Source organism: Stenella coeruleoalba, assembly GCF_951394435.1.
Source record: "Stenella coeruleoalba genome assembly, contig: scaffold_64, whole genome shotgun sequence".
In the NCBI taxonomy this organism is placed as follows: Eukaryota; Metazoa; Chordata; class Mammalia; order Artiodactyla; family Delphinidae; genus Stenella; species Stenella coeruleoalba.
In genome coordinates this window covers 158,862-179,803 of record NW_027646265.1, presented here as the reverse complement: position 1 = coordinate 179,803, position 20,942 = coordinate 158,862, and the positions used below count along the sequence as shown (strand labels likewise).

Sequence of the window (20,942 nt, the reverse complement as noted above, 5' to 3'; positions counted from 1 at the left end):
GGCACTTCCACTTATGGTCCTATAGCTTAGGGAAATTAAAATCAAAAAGACACAGCCACCCCAAAGTTTGGGACGCCTCCGTTTAGAAGAACCTCGTTTACAGTACAAGTTCAACATCGCAGAAAGTGAAAAATGGATAAAGAAGTTGTGGTATTTACTTACAAAGCAATATCACTCAGCAATGAAATCTGTGTCATCAGGCCCTTAGCAGCACAATGAGTGGATTCAGGTATGATGATTCTAACTGAAATAAGTCACACAGAAAAAGAAACATCATAAGATATCAGTAATACACGGAATGTAAACTTGGCTACACAGGAACTGAATTACAGAACAGAACAGGGTCTCAAATTTAGAAAACCAACTTATGCTTGCTTAAGGGTAAAGGTGAGTTGGGGTGCTGCATAAAACCAGAGATTGAAATGAGCACAGATAAAGTTCCTTAAGCCAAATATGGAATAGACAAGAGCTACTCCTTGCTCAACGAAATGGACTCAACACCGCATATTAAACGCCTAAGAATGTACCTGACTAGTAAGTAGCTTAAAACCTATGGATTGCTATGTCTCCAAAAGAGAATCATGCGTGTGTACAGGGACATAAACGCAGCAGTGATAGGATTGGAGAGGTTCGGTGAGCAAATGAAGACCCTTTGAAGTCATATTGCATGGTACCCATTCCAAGGGTTTCAAATACCCAGGTTTAAGGTATTCTTCCTTCAGCTAAAACATGCATGTGGAACCTAGAGTATGATCAACCATGTGATCGGGCGACGTGTTCAAATATGTCTCAGTTTTCGTACCCTGGTACTCGGGTGCAACATTCCAGACGCTTTACTAACACTCTCCCGACTTGGAGAGTCAGTCCCTTTAACCTCCTGTTTGGCCCAGTTTGCAATTTCTGTGGAAGATGAACAGGAATAGCGAGAACCATAGAAAGACTAGCTGGAGGTGTCTGGATGGGCAAATTTAACTCTCATTTTCCACCAGGAAGAGGAATTAACCAAAGGCCCAGCGTGCCATGCCGGAACCACATTAGGGCCTGAAGACATCCTGCGGTGTTGCGGCCAGCTCACAAGAAAGCGAGTTGAAGAAAGGAGCTCAGGGGCACTGTAATTCACAAACCGAAGAGTTATAAATGACAGCTATCGTCCAAAAATAGACTGAAGTAAGGCTGCCAAGAGGACTTGAAAGCGGGGCAGAATTGCAGGAAACCGATTTCAGGAGGTAGACTGGAATTGCATTTCAAGCATAGGAAAAGAGGCAGAACGTCCACAGTGATGCACTTGGCCAAAAAGGGCGTATGCGTTTTTTCCTGAATATATTCAGGAAAAAACGCATACGCCCTTTTTGGCCAACCAAGCAAGCTTGCAAAGGAAATCTGCACTACAATGAAGTCTCACTTCCCCCCAGTCAAAAGGGCAATCTGAAAAAAGTGTAAAATCCAGAAAGGCAGGACAGGACATGGAGAACTGGGAGCCTTGTTATGCTGATGGGCGGGATGTAAATTGCCAACAGCCACTCCGGAGAAGTGTATGGTGTTTCCTGAAACATCTAAAAAACAAAGCAACAGAGACTAGTGCACTTCCACTTATGGTCCTATAGCTTAGGGAAATTAAAATCAAAAAGACACAGCCACCCTAAAGTTTGGGACGCCTCTGTTTACAAGAACCTCGTTTACCGTACAAGTTCAATATCACAGAAAGTGAAAAATGGATAAAGAAGTTGTGGTACTCATGTACAAAGCAATATCACTCAGCAATGAAATCTATGTCACCAGGCCCGTAGCAGCATAATGAGTGTATTCGGGTATGGTGATTCTAACTGAAATAAGTCACACAGAAAAAGAAACATCAAAAAATATCACTAATACATGGAATTTAAACTTGGCTACAGAGGAACTGAATTACAAAACAAAACAGGGTCTCAAATTTAGAAAACCAACTTATGCTTGCTTAAGTGGAAAGGTGAGTTGGGGTGCTGCATAAAACCAGAGACTGAAATGAGCACAGATAAAGTTCCTTAAGCCAAATATGGAATAGACAAGAGCTACTCCTTGCTCAACGAAATGGACTCCACACCCCATATTAAACGCCTAAGAATATACCAGACTAGTAAGTATCCTAAAACCTATGGATTGCTATGTCTCCAAAAGAGAATCAAGCGTGTGTACAAGGGTCATTAACGCAGCAGTGATAGGATTGGAGAGATTCGGCGAGCAAATGAAGACCCTTTGAAGTCATATTGCACGGTACCCATTCCACGGGTCTTAACTCTCCAGGTTTAAGGTATTCTTCCTTCAGCTAAAACATGCATGTGGAACCCAAGTATGATCAACCATGTGAACGGGAGACGTGTTCAAATATGTCTCAGTTTTCCTCCCCTGGTACTCGCGTGCAACATTCCAGACTCTTTACTAACACTCTCCCCAATTGGAGAGTCAGCGCCTTTAACCTCTTGTTTGGCACAGTTTGCAATTTCTGTGGAAGATGAACAGGAATAGCGAGAACCAATGAGAGGCTAGCTGGAGGTGTCTGGACGGGCAAATTTAACTCTCATTTCCCACCAGGAAGAGGAAATAACCAAAGGCTCAGTGTGCCGTACCGGAACCAGATTAGGGCCTGAAGCCATCCTGCGGTGTTGCGGCCAGCTCAAAAGAAAGCGAGTTGAAGAAAGGAGCTCAGGGGCACTGTAATTCACAAACCTGCAGAGTTATAAATGACAGCTATCGTCCGAAAATAGACTGAAGTAAGGCTGCCAAGAGGACTTGAAAGCGGGGCAGAATTGCAGGAAACCGATTTCAGGAGGTAGACTGGAATTGCATTGAAAGCATAGGAAAAGAGGCAGAACGTCCACAATGATGCACTTGGCCAAAAAGGGCGTATGCGTTTTTTCCTGAATATATTCAGGAAAAAACGTATACGCCCTTTTTGGCCAACCAAGCAAGCTTGCAAAGGAAATCTGCACTACAATGAAGTCTCACTTCCCCCCGGTCAAAAGGGCCATCTGAAAAAAGTGTAAAATCCAGAAAGGCAACAGGCCATTGAGAACTGGGAGCCTTGTTATGCTGATGGGCGGGAGGTAAATTGCCAACAGACACTCGGGTGAAGTGTATGGTGTTTCCTGAAACATCTAAAAAACAAAGCAACAGAGCCTAGGGCACTTCCACTTATGGTCCTATAGCTTAGGGAAATTAATATCAAAAAGACACAGCAACCCCAAAATTTGGGACGCCTCTTTTTACAGGAATCTCTTCTACGGCACAAGTTAAATATCCCAGAGAGCAAATAATGGATAAAGAAGTTGCGGTACTTCTGTACAACAGAATACCACTCAGCAATGAAATCTATGTCACCAGGCCCGTACCAGCATAATGAGTGGATTGAGGCACGATGATTCTAAGTGAAATAAGTCACACAGAAAAAGAAACATCATAAGGTATCACTAATACACGGAATGTGAACTTGGCTACACATGAACTGAATTACAAAACAGAACAGGGTCTCAAGTTTAGAAAACCAACTTATGCCTGCTTAAGGGGGAAGGTGAGTTGGGGTGCTGCATAAAAGCAGAGTTTGAAATTAGCACAGATACCGTTCCATAAGCCAAATATGTAATAGACAAGAGCTACCCCTTGCTCAACGAAATGGATTCAACAATGAGGTATCACCTCACACCTGGTAGAATAGGCATCATTGAAAATCTACAAACAAAAAATGCTGGAAAGGGTGTGGAGAAAAGGAACCCTCTTCCACTATTGTTGGGAATATAAATTGATACAGTCATTATGGAGAACAATATGGAATTTCTTAAGAAACTAACAATAGAATTACCATATGATACAGCAATCCCAGTACTGGACATATACCCAGACAAAACCATAAATCAAAAAGAGTCATTCACCGCAATGTTCAATGCATCACTATTTACAATATCGAGGTAATGGAAGCAACCTAAATGCCCACAGACAGACGAATGCATAAAGCTGTGGTACATATATAAAATGGAATATTACTCAGCCATGAAAAGGAATGAAATTGGGTCATTTGTAGAGACGTCGATGGATCTAGAGACTGTCATACAGAGTGAAGTAAGTCAGAAAGAGAAAAACAAATCTTGTATATTCATGCATATATGTGGAACCTAGAAAAACTGTACAGATTAACCATTTTGCAAGGCATAAATAGAGCAACAGATGTAGACAACAAACGTATGGACAACAAGGGGGGAAAGCTGTTGGGGGGGTGGTGGTGGGAGGAGTTGAGAGACTGGGATTGGCATGTATACATTTATATGTATAAAATAGATAACCAATAAGAACCTGCTGTATAAAAATATAAAATAAAATTCAAAATTAAAAAGAAGTAAAATTTAAAAAATAAAACAGAAAAAACAATTATTCCCTGCACATACATGTATTTATATGAATAAATTATTTCCATGCTTATATCTGTAAATACAAAAAAGAGGAATAAAATCTACCTTGAACCAAAAACGAAAAAGAGAAAAAAAACACAGAACCCACCAGTTCCACAGAGGAAAACCGTATCAGGGCACTTGCTCCAGTTGTAAACAATTCTGAAGTTGGTCAGTGGTGGGGAATCGTCTCCCATTCAGCCAGCAGCCCCCACGCAACAAGCGTCCTCATTGCAAAGCTGGGGCACCGTGCCGAGGCATCTGTGAGTAAACGTGAGCTGAGCCCCAGGCCAGTTGCTGCTGAACTATTCCCACCCGTCCCAGGTAAAACACCTGAATATATACAAGGACTTGAAAGCCTAGAGGAAGGGCCATAGAGCCACACGAGTGACAGCATGCCGGCCGACTTGGTGCCTGCAGGCCAGCCAGGATGGTCCTGGCCCTGGGTGCTCTTCTGGAAGATTTCCATTTCCCTGCCTGAGATACCCGTCCTGTCCCTGCCCCCACTGCTTTTTTCCTTCCTCACCTCTGCCCAGGGAGAAATTCCAGCAGCAGGTATGGGTGACACATCCTCTTCTTTAGCAGGTGGCAGCCTGGCAACTGCTGCAGAAAGTCCAGCAGAGCCCCACTCACACTGGGCCACCCACAAAGCCGTGGCCTCTCACTCCCTCCCACCAGCCCAGCCCCGAGACTGCTGACAGGGCAGAGAAAATGGCGTCAGGCATGGCTGCAGGGGCTCTTGCTGCCTGGAGTGGTATTTATATTGATCTCAACCCAGGCACACCTGGGGAGGGCTGGCCGGCACGGTAAGGCTGCCCAGGTCAGCCAATCATCACCCCTCAGGGGCTCACAGTTGCAGAAAATGGAACTTGCTGAACCGGCCAGGTCCAAGGAACAGGTGTGGGCTCCTGAGAGTCAGGATAGACAAGGGGCTGCAGCTTTGGCTTGTTTTCTAATCATTTTATCTGGCCCATGAGTGGGAGACAACTTCAAGAAAACCCTCTCCTAATGAGAGGAACCCAGGAGTCAGGCAGAGGAGGGGTGGGTGGTGGTTGGAGACAGAGGCCTGGTGCCCCGGGTGCAGTGGAAGTCTCTGGAAGACCAGGTGGAGGGAGGCCTCACGGAGTGATGCCCAGGGTCACAGACCTGTCGCAGCTGCTGTTTGTTAGTTCAAGTCCTGCTCTGAGGTGCTCTGTGTCAGCTCTGAGCGACAGGTGAGCTGGGGGTGCTCTGCAATGAGGGCTATGTGCACGGTTCCTGTGTGCCCAGCCCTGCCACGGTACCCGCAAGGGTAGCTCTGTATCCTGGGAGGGGCCTGACCACGAGAGCCCCGTGGGCTGGGGTGGGGGTGGGGTACCTGCCCAGGTGAGCTCCATATTCTGGGATTGGTCTGACCACGAGAGCCCCATGGGCTGCTGGGGACCTGGTAAAGGATGTCAGGACAGTCAGTGAAGCCACCGAGGATATACCTCCAGTTGCTCCTAATTCCTACACCCTGCTGGTCATTCTACCAACCACCAGGACATGGTATTCTGTATTAGTCTTCAATGATGCCTTCTTTTGTATTCCATTAGTCCCAGAGTCACAAGAAATTTTGGCTTGTGAGTGGCAGGACTCAACATACAACTAAAACAATACTTCCGGGCCGTCTGGCCCCAAGGGTGCAAAAATTCCCACACCATCTTTGGGGAAAGCTTAGCTAAAGACCTAAAAGTTCTACCTCTGGAAAAGGAAACCCTCCTTCAATATGCAGACGACATTCTGATCACCAGCCCTACTAAGGAGGCCTCTGAACTACCAAGCCAATAAAGGATAGAAGTTGTCCAAGAAAAAGCTCAAATATCACAGACTGCGGTGACCTGCCTGGGCTTCATTCTCACAGAAGGTCAGAGAAGCCCATCCCAGGAAAGGGAAGAAACCATTTTCAGCCTTACCCCTTTCTAAAACTAGAAGACAGCTTAGGGGTTCCTGGGGAGGCCAGGGTTTGCTGCTTCTGGATCCCTAACTACAGTCTACTAGCTGGGCCTCTATATGAAACACTGAAAGGAAAAGATGATGATCCTTTTGAATAGAATCCAGAAGTGGCCTTTCAAGAATGGAAAGAGCAGTCAATTCAGACCCTTGCCCTGGAACTCCCTAATTTAGCTAAACTCTTTGACCTTTACATTCCCGGTGAAAGGTGAATCGCCATTGGAGAATTAGTGCAAAAACTGGGACCACTTGAAATGGAACAATGCAAGAATGCCATCCAGGTAGGATAAACTACGGTCACTAAGGGGCTTGGCCCACTGCCACATCTGGCCAAGATACTGGCGGTATCTAAAAACCTGGAAATCAGCAGCCCAAAAGGCCACCTCCCTCCTAAGGGAAAAGGACCCCACGTGGTGATCCTAACCACCAACCATGCCCTGAAGTTGCAGGGTTCGCTCCATGGGCACACCGACCTCGAGTGAGGAGGCCCTCCAACTCCAACATCCAGAGAGATAACCGGGGGCAACAGGGCACCATGACGACTCGTGTGAACATCACTTGACCTGGAGTTTCTCTCATAAAACAACAAGAGTGTGTCCCAAAAGAGTAGACTACTGCTTGCAGGACTTACTGCACCCAGAGGGGAGCTAATAATCTTGGCGGGGGAACAGTATACCACACTGTCACCATAGAAAAGCCTACAGACACCGTGATGATGGTGGCCAATAAGACCGGCTGGACTCCTGTTTACTTCAAAAGGCTGTTGACTCAGTAGCCATCATGGTCCTTGATCACCACTGACCCTGGACTGTCTGGGAGTTGAGCGGGCAGGGTTCTGACACCTGGTGCTGTTTGTACGTTAATTCAGGGGCCTAATTGAAGAAAGTGCAGACTACTGGTCAGAGCATCTAGGCTGGCAGAGACGGTCAGCCTAAGGTGGCCGAACAAATGTGGGGCGGGGTGAAACCGGCCCCCACAGCGTCTCTGCACATCTCTTTCCTGGACCCTTAAAGGTCATTAGAATCTATAACACTTCCAATGCTGGTGCTCAGGTGGACGAGCAGGGAGGCAGGTGTCCTGGGGACAATCAACGTCACCGGGAGGCTGCTGGGGAGAAGCTCTGACCCTCGCCCCAGGGTATGAGGGCTCCCAACTCAGCACTCAGCAGTTACAGAAGAAGGGTCTGCACCCTCAGCACTCCAAGAATGAGGAACGGGACAAAAGGCAGAGGAGGGGTTTGTCCCCAGCAAAGCCCATTAAAAATCCCTGGGAGATAAAAATAGAATCTGGGCAATAAAGTCAAGTCTAACCTTTTTTATCCTTTGTGCTTTGTCTAATTTCACGTGCTCCTAGGGTCCCGCATGCAGAGGTTCCACACCCGGCACTTCAGACCAGATTTCCTAGTGCAGAATGGCTGGGTCGACACCTCAGCTCCTGGGGCCCAGTGCAGACTCCACGATATAGAGCCTGAGCTACAGCCAACCCGGCCCTCGAGAGCTCCGCCGCCTCCCTCCCTCCCACTGACTCTGACAGGATCTCTACACAGCAGCCCAGCCCACAGCCCACGGGGTAGTGCATGCTCTCACCTCTCCATTCTCTGATCAAAATATAAAGTTTCCTTTGCTTGTGAACCAAACTCAGTCTCGATCTGTTGGCCCCAATGACACTGGGCAGGGGGACACTTGTTGGGGTCCACTCTGGAGGATCAGTAACAGAAATTGAGACTATTGTAACCTCAATGAACAGATGTGTGAGCCAAACTGTAGTTAACATAGAACAGTGTATAAGGCTCGGGTAAAATAAGATGTTTTTAACACTTCCATTTGATATTTCCATCACTTTTTATAAGCAAGTTCAGTGAAAAGGTTTGTCTTATTTGTCAGGTCAATATTAGAGAAACGAAGTGATTTCTTTCCAAGGATGTACAGCTAATAATCTTGGTTAAACCTTCAATCTTGTTTTAAATGCTTTTCCATTGAAAATGATACCTCTCTTTCAGCTCCCCCATTTCTGAGAAGTATAAAATCTTATAATTTATTATTACCAAAGGGGAAAGGTGGGAGGAGGGATAAATTAACAGTTTGGAATTAACACATACACACTGCTATGTATAAAATAGATCATCAACAAGGAACTACTGTATAGCACAGGGAACTACACTCAACATTTTGCAATAACCTATAAGGGGAAATAATCTGAAAAAGAATAGATATTTTTATTGACATCATCTATCAATGACAGTTAAAGTGTAGCCTAAGGGAAGCTGGTGGTGAGTGCTTCTGACCCTGAAGACTTCAATCATCTAAAGTTTGGACTCTGCCTACTTCCCAAGGCCCTTAATGAACATATGTGTAGCTGTAGCTTAAAAAATTCCCCAGTTTGGGTTTCGGGGAGACACTGATTTTGAAAAAGCCCTGGTGTTCTCCTTACATGAATGGGACTCTTCCTACTGCTAAAACATGTCTGTCACACCCAGAGGATGGTATACCGTCTGATCGGGAAGAGTTTGGAAAAGGCATCTCATCTCCTCATCTCCTGGTGCTCGGGTTCACCCTTCCAGCGTCTTTACTAACAGTCTCCCCACTTGGAGATGTCAGCACTGTCAACATCCTGTTGCGTACAGTTTGGAATTTGTCCAGAGGATGAAGCGGAAGGATGAGGAACAATGAGAGACAAGTCCTAGGTGTTCAGACAGGCACATTTCCAATCAGGAAGACGAATTGACCAAAGGCTAGGGTTGCCCATGGAAACAGTATAGGGCTTGAGGAAATCCCGCTGCTTTGTGGCCAGTTCCCATAAACACAAGTTGAACAATGGAACTCAGGGGCAGTAAAATTCACAAAACTGCAGAGTTGAAAATATCCATCACTGAAAAATGTCTTGAGGAAAGTCAGAGAAAAGGACTTGTAAGCAAGGGAGAATGGCAGGAAAGGGATTTGAGGAGGTAGAAAGGACTCGCCATTAAGCACAAGAAAAGGAGCTGAACATTGCCAACATTGCCAACATTGCAGTTGGCCAAAAAGGGTGTATGCGTTCTTTTCTGTATATATTCAAGAAAAGGGCATACACTTTTTTAGCCAACCAAACAGGTGGGCACTGGAAGTCAATACTACAAAAGATATCACTTCGCATCAGTCAGAAGAGCCATCCTCATAAAGCGTAAACAACAGAAATGCAGGACAGGGCAACGAGAAGAGGGAGCCCTGTGAGACTTATAGTGGAAATGTATATTGCCAACGGCCATTCTGGAGAAGTGTATTGTGTTTACTAAAGCATCTAAAAAATGAGCTACAGAGCATAGGGCACTTGCACTCATGGGCGTATATCTTGGGAAAAACAAAAATCGAGAGGACACAGGCACCCCAATGTTTACCCCCTCTCTGTTTAAAAGATCCTCGACTAGGATATAACTTAAATGTCTCTGGAGGGAAAAAATGGATAGAGATGTGGTACTTAGGTAGAGTGGAATATTATTCAGCCTGGAAATCAATGAAATATGGCCAGTTGTAACGACTCCGGAGGAGTTACGTATGATCATTCTAAGTGACAGAATTCAAAAAGAAAAAGACACATATCATAAGATATCACTTAAAGGTGGAATCCAAAATGGCTACACATGAAATAAATTACAAAACAAAAACATAGTCAAATATGTAGAAAACACGCATAAGGCTGCTAAACGGGAAAGGTGGGGAGGGGTGAGGCATCATCCAGGAGGTTGAAATTAGCAAAGATACCATTCCAAATACCAAACTGATAATCAACAAGGCCTACACGGTAGCTAAAAGAACTGCACTCAGCACACTCAAGTCACCGGAAAAGAATATATACGACTGGTAAGAATCTGAAAAAGAATTTATTGATGTCTCTCTGTACGTGAATCAAGTGGATGTACAGCAGCAAGAAACAGAGCTTTGAAAATCAGCTGTAACCAATATAGTAATAAATTGAAAAAAATAAACGACAGAGAGACAGAGAAAACCTCTTACAACTTTTCCTCAGGGACGGTGATGCAACATGGATTGAACACATCTAGACCCACAGCAGGATGAGACATAAGGCTGGAAACTGTTTGCACTAAGAGAAATGTGAGGTTGGGTGAGGAAATGCACACCCTTTAAAGTAATACTACCTGGTACCCATTCAATGGGTCCCAAATCTGCAGGTTCAAGGGATCTTCCTACAGCTAAAACATGCATGGAAAACCCAGAGGACTGTACACCATGTGATCGGGAGATGTGTCTAAAATGCACCTCATTTATCCTCTCCTGGTGCTCCTGTTCACCATTCCAGCCACGCTACTTAGAATCTCCCCACTTGGAGAATCAGCACATTTAAACTTCTGTTTCACACATTTTGCAAATTGTGAGGAGGATGAACGGGAAGAGGGGGAACCAATGAGAGAAGAGTTGTAGGGGTTTGGACGGGCACATATCACTCTAATTTCCCATTAAGAATAAGAATTAAAGAAAGGCTCAGCCTGCCTCGCCGGAGCCAAAATAGGGCCTGAAGCAATCCTGTGGGTTTGAGGCCAGCTCACAAAAGAGCAACTTAAAAAATGGAGCTCAGGGTCACTGCAATTCACAAACCTGCAGAGTTATAAATGAAAACTAACGTCCAAAAATATGTTGAGGTAAGGCAAAGAAGAGGATCTGAATGCAAGACAGAATTGCAAGAAACAGATTTCAAGAGATAGATTGGACTCGTCTTTAACGCACATGAAAAGCGGCAGAATTTCGACAATGATGCAGTTGGCCCAAAAGGGCGTATGCGTTTTTTCCTGATTATATCCAGGAAAAAACGCATACGCACTTTATGGGCAACGAAGCAAGCAAGCAATGCAAATGTGCACAACAAAGAAGTCTCACTTCCCACCGGTCAAAAGGGCCATCCTAAAAAATTGTAAAAACCAGAAATGCAGGACAGGCCATGGAGAACAGGGAGCCTTTATACGCTGATGGGCAGTGTGTGAACTGCCGAGAGCCACTCTGGAGAAGTGTATGGTGGTTCCTAAATCATCTAAAAAACAGAGCTACAGAGCATAGGACACTTCCAATCATGGGAGTATATCTAGGGAAGTCTAAAAATCAACAAGACACAAGCACACCACAGTTTAGGGCTACTCTGTTTACAAGAACCTCAACTTCAGTACACCTTAAATATCCCAGGAAAGAGAACAATGGATAAAGAAGATGTGGTACTTATGTACAATGGAATATCTCTTCACCATGAAATCAATGTAATAAGGCTAGTAGAAGGATAAAGAGTGGATTTAGGTCCGATAATACTACTTGAAATAAGTCAAACAGAAAAAGAAACATATCATAAGATATCACTTATAGAGGGAGGGTAAATATGGCTGCACAAGAAATGAATTACAGAACAGAACAGTGTCTCACATTTAGAAAACACACTTATGTCAGCTTAAGGGGAAAGGAGAGGTGGGGTGATGCATAAAACCAGAGTTTGAAATTAGCACAGATACCGTTCAATAAACCAAATAGGTATTAGACAAGATCTACACCTTGCTCAATGAACAGGCCTCAACACACCCTATACACCGCAGAGAAATATATCTGAGGAATAAGAATCTTAAAACCCATGTATTGATATATCTCCATAAGGGAATCAAGTGTGTGCAGAGCGGCACAAACACAGCAGTGAAAAGGAGCTAAACCCCATTATAGAAATAAATTTTAAAAACAAAACGCTGAAACAATGAAAGAGAGAAAAATTCTTACAAAATTCGCTCAGGGGCTGTGATGCAACCTGGATTGACCACATATAAACCCACAGCTGGATAAGACATAAGGCTGGACACTTGGGGCTGACAGGATTGTGAGCTTTGGTGAGCAACTGCCGAAAGTTTAATGCAATACTTCATGCTACTCAGTCCAAGGGTCCCAACACTCCAGGTTGAAGGGAATCTTCCTACAGCTAAACCATGCTTGGGAAACCCAGCGACTGGTATACCATATGATCGGGAAAGGTTTCTAAAACGCACCTCATTTTTCCTCTCCTGGGGCTCCGGATCGACATTCCAGCCGCTTTACTAACAACATCCCCACATGGAGTCAATGTCTTTAAGTTCTGGTATCGCCCAGTCTGCAGTTAGTGCAGAGGATGAATGGGAATAGGGGGAACCAGTGAGAAACTAGCTGTAGCGGTTTCAATGGGCACATGTCACTCTAATATCACATCAGTAAGAAGAATTAACCAAAGGCACAGCAAGGTGCCCCAGAAGAAAAATAGGGCTTCAAGGAATCCTGTGGTTACGGAGCAAGACCACAAAAATAAGAGCTAAAAAATGGAGCTAAGGGCCACTGCAATTCAAAAACCTGCAGAGTTATAAAGGCCAACTATTTTTAAAAAATATATTGAGGTAAGGCTATGAAGAGGCATTGAAAGCAAGGCAGAATTGCAGGAAACCGATTTCAGGAGGTAGACTGGAATTGCATTGAAAGCATATGAAGAGAGTCAGAAACTCGACAATGATGCACTTGGCCAAAAAGGGCGTATGCGTTTTTTCCTGAATATATTCAGGAAAAAACGCATACGCCCTTTTTGGCCAACCAAGCAAGCTTGCAAAGGAAATCTGCACTACAATGAAGTCTCACTTCCACCTGGTCAAAAGGGCCATCTGAAAAAAGTGTAAAATCCATAAAGGCACGACAGGCCATGGAGAACTGGGAGCCTTGTTATGCTGATGGGTGGGATGTAAATTGCCAACAGCCACTCTGGAGAAGTGTATGGTGTTTCCTGAAACATCTAAAAAACAAAGCAACAGAGCCTAGGGCACTTCCACTTATGGTCCTATAGCTTAGGGAAATTAAAATCAAAAAGACACAGCCACCCCAAAGTTTGGGACGGCTCTGTTTACAAGAACCTCGTTTACGGTACAAGTTCAATATCGCAGAAAGTGAAAAATGGATAAAGAACTTGTGGTACTTACGTACAATGCAATATCACTCAGCAATGAAATCTATGTAATCAGGCCCGAAGCAGCATAATGAGTGCATTCAGGTATGATGATTCGAACTGAAATAAGTCACACAGAAAAGAAACATCATAAGGTATCATTAATACACAGAATGTCGACTTGGCTACACATGAACTGAATTACAAAACAGAACAGTGTCTCATGTTTAGAAAACCAACTTATGCTTGCTTAAGGGGGAAGGTGAGTTGGGGTGCTGCATAAAACCAGAGATTGAAATGAGCACAGATAAAGTTCCTTAAGCCAAATATGGAATAGACAAGAGCTACTCCTTGCTCAACGAAATGGACTCAACACCCCATATTAAAGGCCTAAGAATATACCTGACTAGTAAGTATCTTAAAACCTATGGATTGCTATGTCTCCAAAAGAGAATCAAGCGTGTGTACAGGGGCATAAACGCAGCAGTGATAGGATTGGAGAGGTTCGGTGAGCAAATGAAGACCCTTTGAAGTCATATTGCATGGTACCCATTACACGGGTCTCAACTCTCCAGGTTTAAGGTATTCTTCCTTCAGCTAAAACATGCATGTGGAACCCAGAGTATGATCAACCGTGTGAACGGGAGACGTGTTCAAATATGTCTCAGTTTTCCTCCCCTGGTACTCGGGTGCAACATTCCAGACGCTTTACTAACACTCTCCCCACTTGGAGAGTCAGCACCTTTAACCTCCTGTTTGGCCCCGTTTGCAATTTCTGCGGAAGATGAACAGGAATAGGGAGAACCAATGAGAGACTAGCTGGAGGTGTCTGGACGGGCAAATTTAACTCTCATTTCCCACCAGAAAGAGGAAATAACCAAAGGCTCAGCATGCCGTGCCGGAACCAGATTAGGGCCTGAAGCCATCCAGCGGTTTTGCGGCCAGCTCACAAGAAAACGAGTTGAAGAAAGGAGCTCAGGGGCACTGTAATTCACAAACCTGCAGAGTTATAAATGACAGCTATCATCCAAAAATATACTGAAGTAAGGCTGCCAAGTGGACTTGAAAGCGGGGCAGAATTGCAGGAAACCGATTTCAGGAGGTAGACTGGAATTGCATTGAAAGCATAGGAAAAGAGGCAGAACGTCCACAATGATGCACTTGGCCAAAAAGGGCGTATGCGTTTTTTCCTGAATATATTCAAGAAAAAACGCATACGCCCTTTTTGGCCAACCAAGCAAGCTTGCAAAGGAAATCTGCACTACAATGAAGTCTCACTTCCCCCCGGTCAAAAGGGCCATCTGAAAAAAGTGTAAAATCCAGAAAGGCAGGACAGGCCATGGAGAACTGGGAGCCTTGTTATGCTGATGGGCGGGATGTAAATTGCCAACAGACACTCGGGAGAAATGTATGGTGTTGCCTGAAACATCGAAAAAACAAAGCAACAGAGCCTAGGGCACTTCCACTTATGGTCCTATAGCTTAGGGAAATTAAAATCAAAAAGACACAGCCACCCCAAAGTTTGGGACGCCTCTGTTTACAAGAACCTCGTTTACAGTACAAATTCAACATCGCAGAAAATGAAAAATGGATAAAGAAGCTGTGGTATTTACTTACAAAGCAATATCACTCAGCAATGAAATCTATGTCATCAGGCCCTTAGCAGCACAATGAGTGGATTCAGGTATGATGATTCTAACTGAAATAAGTCACACAGAAAAAGAAACATCATAAGATATCACTAATACACGGAATGGAAACTTGGCTACACAGGAACTGAATTACAGAACAGAACAGGGTCTCAAATTTAGAAAACCAACTTATGCTTGCTTAAGGGTAAAGGTGAGTTGGGGTGCTGCATAAAACCAGAGATTGAAATGAGCACAGATAAAGTTCCTTAAGCCAAATATGGAATAGACGAGCTACTCCTTGCTCAACGAAATGGACTCAACACCGCATATTAAACGCCTAAGAATGTACCTGACTAGTAAGTATCTTAAAACCTATGGATTGCTATGTCTCCGAAAGAGAATCAAGCATGTGTACAGGGGCATAAACGCAGCAGTGATAGGATTGGAGAGGTTCGGTGAGCAAATGAAGACCCTTTGAAGTCATATTGCATGGTACCCATTCCACGGGTTTCAACTACCCAGGTTTAAGGTATTCTTCCTTCAGCTAAAACATGCATGTGGAACCCAGAGTATGATCATCCGTGTGAACGGGAGATGTGTTCAAATATGTCTCAGTTTTCCTCCCGTGGTACTCAGATGCAACATTCCAGACGCTTTACTAACACTCTCCCGACTTGGAGAGTCAGCGTCTTTAACCTCCTGTTTGGCCCAGTTTGCAATTTCTGCGGAAGATGAACAGGAATAGCGAGAACCAATGAGAGACTAGCTGGAGGTGTCTGGACGGGCAAATTTAACTCTCATTTCCCAATAGGAAGAGGAAATAACCAAAGGCTCAGCGTGCCGTGCCGGAACCAGATTAGGGCCTGAAGCCATCATGCGGTGTTGCGGCCAGGTCACAAGAAAGCGAGTTGAAGAAAGAGCTCAGGGGCACTGTAATTCACAAACCTGCAGAGTTATAAATGACAGCTATCGTCCAAAAATAGACTGAAGTAAGGCTGCCAAGAGGACTTGAAAGCGGGGCAGAATTGCAGGAAACCGATTTCAGGAGGTAGACTGGAATTGCATTGAAAGCATAGGAAAAGAGGCAGAACGTCCACAATGATGCACTTGGCCAAAAAGGGCGTATGCGTTTTTTCCTGAATATATTCAGGAATAAAACGCATACGCACTTTTTGGCCAACCAAGCAAACTCGCAAAGGAAATCTGCACTACAATGAAGTCTCACTTCTCCCCGGTCAAAAGAGCCATCGGAAAAAAGTGTAAAATCCAGAAAGGCAGGACAGGCCATGGAGAACTGGGAGCCTTGTTATGCTGATGGGCGGGATGTAAATTGCCAACAGACACTTGGGAGAAGTGTATGGTGTTTCCTGAAACATCTAAAAAACAAAGCAACAGAGCCTAGGGCACTTCCACTTATGGTCCTATAGCTTAGGAAAATTAAAATCAAAAAGACACAGCCACCCCAAAGTTTGGGACGCCTCTGTTTACAAGAACCTCGTTTACAGTACAAATTCAACATCGCAGAAAATGAAAAATGGATAAAGAAGCTGTGGTATTTACTTACAAAGCAATATCACTCAGCAATGAAATCTATGTCATCAGGCCCTTAGCAGCACAATGAGTGGATTCAGGTATGATGATTCTAACTGAAATAAGTCACACAGAAAAAGAAACATCATAAGATATCACTAATACACGGAATGGAAACTTGGCTACACAGGAACTGAATTACAGAACAGAACAGGGTCTCAAATTTAGAAAACCAACTTATGCTTGCTTAAGGGTAAAGGTGAGTTGGGGTGCTGCATAAAACCAGAGATTGAAATGAGCACAGATAAAGTTCCTTAAGCCAAATATGGAATAGACGAGCTACTCCTTGCTCAACGAAATGGACTCAACACCGCATATTAAACGCCTAAGAATGTACCTGACTAGTAAGTATCTTAAAACCTATGGATTGCTATGTCTCCGAAAGAGAATCAAGCATGTGTACAGGGGCATAAACGCAGCAGTGATAGGATTGTAGAGGTTCGGTGAGCAAATGAAGACCCTTTGAAGTCATATTGCATGGTACCCATTCCACGGGTTTCAACTACCCAGGTTTAAGGTATTCTTCCTTCAGCTAAAACATGCATGTGGAACCCAGAGTATGATCATCCGTGTGAACGGGAGACGTGTTCAAATATGTCTCAGTTTTCCTCCCGTGGTACTCAGATGCAACATTCCAGACGCTTTACTAACACTCTCCCTACTTGGAGAGTCAGCGTCTTTAACCTCCTGTTTGGCCCAGTTTGCAATTTCTGCGGTAGATGAACAGGAATAGCGAGAACCAATGAGAGACTAGCTGGAGGTGTCTGGACGGGCAAATTTAACTCTCATTTCCCAATAGGAAGAGGAAATAACCAAAGGCTCAGCGTGCCGTGCCGGAACCAGATTAGGGCCTGAAGCCATCATGCGGTGTTGCGGCCAGGTCACAAGAAAGCGAGTTGAAGAAAGAGCTCAGGGGCACTGTAATTCACAAACCTGCAGAGTTATAAATGACAGCTATCGTCCAAAAATATACTGAAGTAAGGCTGCCAAGAGGACTTGAAAGCGGGGCAGAATTGCAGGAAACCAATTTCAGGAGGTAGACTGGAATTGCATTGAAAGCATAGGAAAAGAGGCAGAACGTCCACAATGATGCACTTGGCCAAAAAGGGCGTATGCGTTTTTTCCTGAATATATTCAGGAATAAAACGCATACGCACTTTTTGGCCAACCAAGCAAACTTGCAAAGGAAATCTGCACTACAATGAAGTCTCACTTCTCCCCGGTCAAAAGGGCCATCTGAAAAAAGTGTAAAATCCAGAAAGGCAGGACAGGCCATGGAGAACTGGGAGCCTTGTTATGCTGATGGGCGGGATGTAAATTGCCAACAGACACTTGGGAGAAGTGTATGGTGTTTCCTGAAACATCTAAAAAACAAAGCAACAGAGCCTAGGGCACTTCCACTTATGGTCCTATAGCTTAGGGAAATTAAAATCAAAAAGACACAGCCACCCCAAAGTTTGGGACGCCTCTGTTTACAAGAACCTCGTTTACAGTACAAATTCAACATCGCAGAAAATGAAAAATGGATAAAGAAGCTGTGGTATTTACTTACAAAGCAATATCACTCAGCAATGAAATCTATGTCATCAGGCCCTTAGCAGCACAATGAGTGGATTCAGGTATGATGATTCTAACTGAAATAAGTCACACAGAAAAAGAAACATCATAAGATATCACTAATACACGGAATGGAAACTTGGCTACACAGGAACTGAATTACAGAACAGAACAGGGTCTCAAATTTAGAAAACCAACTTATGCTTGCTTAAGGGTAAAGGTGAGTTGGGGTGCTGCATAAAACCAGAGATTGAAATGAGCACAGATAAAGTTCCTTAAGCCAAATATGGAATAGACGAGCTACTCCTTGCTCAACGAAATGGACTCAACACCGCATATTAAACGCCTAAGAATGTACCTGACTAGTAAGTATCTTAAAACCTATGGATTGCTATGTCTCCGAAAGAGAATCAAGCATGTGTACAGGGGCATAAACGCAGCAGTGATAGGATTGGAGAGGTTCGGTGAGCAAATGAAGACCCTTTGAAGTCATATTGCATGGTACCCATTCCACGGGTTTCAACTACCCAGGTTTAAGGTATTCTTCCTTCAGCTAAAACATGCATGTGGAACCTAGAGTATGATCAACCATGTGATCAGGAGACGTGTTCAAATATGTCTCAGTTTTTGTACCCTGGTACTCGGGTGCAACATTCCAGATGCTTTACTAACACTCTCCCGACTTGGAGAGTCAGTCCCTTTAACCTCCTGTTTGGCCCAGTTTGCAATTTCTGCGGAAGATGAACAGGAATAGCGAGAACCAATGAGAGACTAGCTGGAGGTGTCTGGACGGGCAAATTTAACTCTCATTTCCCACCAGGAAGAGGAAATAACCAAAGGCTCAGCATGCCGTGCCGGAACCAGATTAGGGCCTGAAGCCATCCAGCGGTGTTGCAGCCAGCTCACAAGAAAACGAGTTGAAGAAAGGAGCTCAGGGGCACTGTAATTCACAAACCTGCAGAGTTATAAATGACAGCTATCGTCCAAAAATACACTGAAGTAAGGCTGCCAAGAGGACTTGAAAGTGGGGCAGAATTGCAGGAAACCGATTTCAGGAGGTAGACTGGAATTGCATTGAAAGCATAGGAAAAGAGGCAGAACGTCCACAATGATGCACTTGGCCAAAAAGGGCGTATGCGTTTTTTCCTGAATATATTCAGGAAAAAACGCATACGCACTTTTTGGCCAACCAAGCAAGCTTGCAAAGGAAATCTGCACTACAATGAAGTCTCACTTCCCCCCGGTCAAAAGGGCCATCTGAAAAAAGTGTAAAATCCAGAAAGGCAGGACAGGCCATGGAGAACTGGGAGCCTTGTTATGCTGATGGGCGGGATGTAAATTGCCAACAGACACTGGGGAGAAGTGTATGGTGTTTCCTGAAACATCGAAAAAACAAAGCAACAGAGCCTAGGGCACTTCCACTTATGGTCCTATAGCTTAGGGAAATTAAAATCAAAAAGACACAGCCACCCCAAAGTTTGGGACGCCTCTGTTTACAAGAACCTCGTTTACAGTACAAATTCAACATCGCAGAAAATGAAAAATGGATAAAGAAGCTGTGGTATTTACTTACAAAGCAATATCACTCAGCAATGAAATCTATGTCATCAGGCCCTTAGCAGCACAATGAGTGGATTCAGGTATGATGATTCTAACTGAAATAAGTCACACAGAAAAAGAAACATCATAAGATATCAGTAATACACGGAATGGAAACTTGGCTACACAGGAACTGAATTACAGAACAGAACAGGGTCTCAAATTTAGAAAACCAACTTATGCTTGCTTAAGGGTAAAGGTGAGTTGGGGTGCTGCATAAAACCAGAGATTGAAATGAGCACAGATAAAGTTCCTTAAGCCAAATATGGAATAGACGAGCTACACCTTGCTCAACGAAATGGACTCAACACCGCATATTAAACGCCTAAGAATGTGCCTGACTAGTAAGTATCTTAAAACCTATGGATTGCTATGTCTGCGAAAGAGAATCAAGCATGTGAACAGGGGCATAAACGCAGCAGTGATAGGATTGGAGAGGTTCGGTGAGCAAAAGAAGACCCTTTGAAGTCATATTGCATGGTACCCATTCCACGGGTTTCAACTACCCAGGTTTAAGGTATTCTTCCTTCAGCTAAAACATGCATGTGGAACCCAGAGTATGATCATCCGTGTGAACGGGAGACGTGTTCAAATATGTCTCAGTTTTCCTCCCGTGGTACTCAGATGCAACATTCCAGACGCTTTACTAACACTCTCCCGACTTGGAGAGTCAGCGCCTTTAACCTCCTGTTTGGCCCAGTTTGCAATTTCTGCGGAAGATGAACAGGAATAGCGAGAACCAATGAGAGGCTAGCTGGAGGTGTCTGGACGGGCAAATTTAACTCTCATTTCCCAATAGGAAGAGGAAATAACCAACGGCTCAGCGTGCCGTGCCGGAACCAGATTAGGGCCTGAAGCCATCCTGCGGTGTTGCGGCCAGCTCACAAGAAAGCGAGTTGAAGAAAGAGCTCAGGGGCACTGTAATTCACAAACCTGCAGAGTTATAAATGACAGCTATCGTCCAAAAATAGACTGAAGTAAGGCTGCCAAGAGGACTTGAAAGCGGGGCAGAATTGCAGGAAACCGATTTCAGGAGGTAGACTGAAATTGCATTGAAAGCATAGGAAAAGAGGCAGAACGTCCACAATGATGCACTTGGCCAAAAAGGGCGTATGCGTTTTTTCCTGGGAAAAAACGCATACGCCCTTTTTGGCCAACCAAGCAAGCTTGCAAAGGAAATCTGCACTACAATGAAGTCTCACTTCCCCCCGGTCAAAAGGGCCATCTGAAAAAAGTGTAAAATCCAGAAAGGCAGGACAGG

General features: G+C 44.3%; 1 long non-coding RNA gene across 1 annotated transcript; it reads right to left on the bottom strand.

Annotated features, from left to right (window-relative positions):
• Positions 1-4,407: 4,407 nt before the first annotated feature.
• Positions 4,408-13,383, bottom strand: LOC307181223. The gene is made up of 3 exons (XR_013826174.1): positions 13,339-13,383; positions 7,973-8,083; positions 4,408-4,676 (listed from the first exon to the last, which is right to left on the bottom strand). It is a non-coding gene; the product is annotated as an uncharacterized lncRNA (long non-coding RNA).
• Between the last annotated feature and the right edge of the window lie 7,559 nt (positions 13,384-20,942).